Here is a 632-nt window from a genome sequence, read left to right as displayed (position 1 = left end):
AATGTCTTTATCATCACTTTTGATCAATTTAAAGCATCCTTGCTAAATAAAAGTGTTCATTTCTATAATTTATTTTCCAAAAAATTAAAAATGTATACTGACTGTAAGTTTTTGAATGGTATAGTGTATAATGTTACAAAAGCTTTTTATTTCACATAAATGCTGAACTTTCGATCCTTCTATTCATCGAAGAATCCTGAAAAAATGTACTCAACCATTTTAAATGTTGATAATAATATTATGAATAATTAAAAAAGGTTTCTTGAGCAGCAAATCAGCATATTACAATGATTTCTGAAGGATGTGACACCGAAGACTGGAGTAATGATGCTGAAAATTCAGCTTTGAAGTCCGGGTGTTGTTGTTCTGTGTCTGTGATCTGATCAGCGAGTTTCTGTAAAGTGGAGCTCACGTGCGCTTGCGGAGGAATGTAGACACTAACGAGAATGAATGAGCAAAACTCCCGCCATGAATAGAACGGCTTGCAGTTAATGAAGAGCACTTCTAGATTTGAACAGCACATCTTCTTTAACACAGTTACATCTGTACACCACCTCTCATTGATGTAAAAGCATGTCCCGCCGCCGCGCGATTTCCCCATTGATTCTGCGTCGCGATCTGCTCTAAACAGC

General features: G+C 36.6%; 1 long non-coding RNA gene across 1 annotated transcript in view; it reads left to right on the top strand.

The window, feature by feature from the left end:
- Window positions 1–632, top strand: part of LOC107669261 (uncharacterized) — a 23,540-nt gene that overhangs the window by 7,285 nt on the left and 15,623 nt on the right. The window lies entirely within an intron of this gene.

The sequence above is a fragment of the Sinocyclocheilus anshuiensis genome, unplaced genomic scaffold (assembly GCF_001515605.1).
Source record: "Sinocyclocheilus anshuiensis isolate Anshui unplaced genomic scaffold, SAMN03320099.WGS_v1.1 scaffold596, whole genome shotgun sequence".
In the NCBI taxonomy this organism is placed as follows: domain Eukaryota; kingdom Metazoa; phylum Chordata; class Actinopteri; order Cypriniformes; family Cyprinidae; genus Sinocyclocheilus; species Sinocyclocheilus anshuiensis.
The sequence above is the reverse complement of the archived record's forward strand: the minus strand, read 5'-3'. Positions and strand labels throughout refer to the sequence as shown.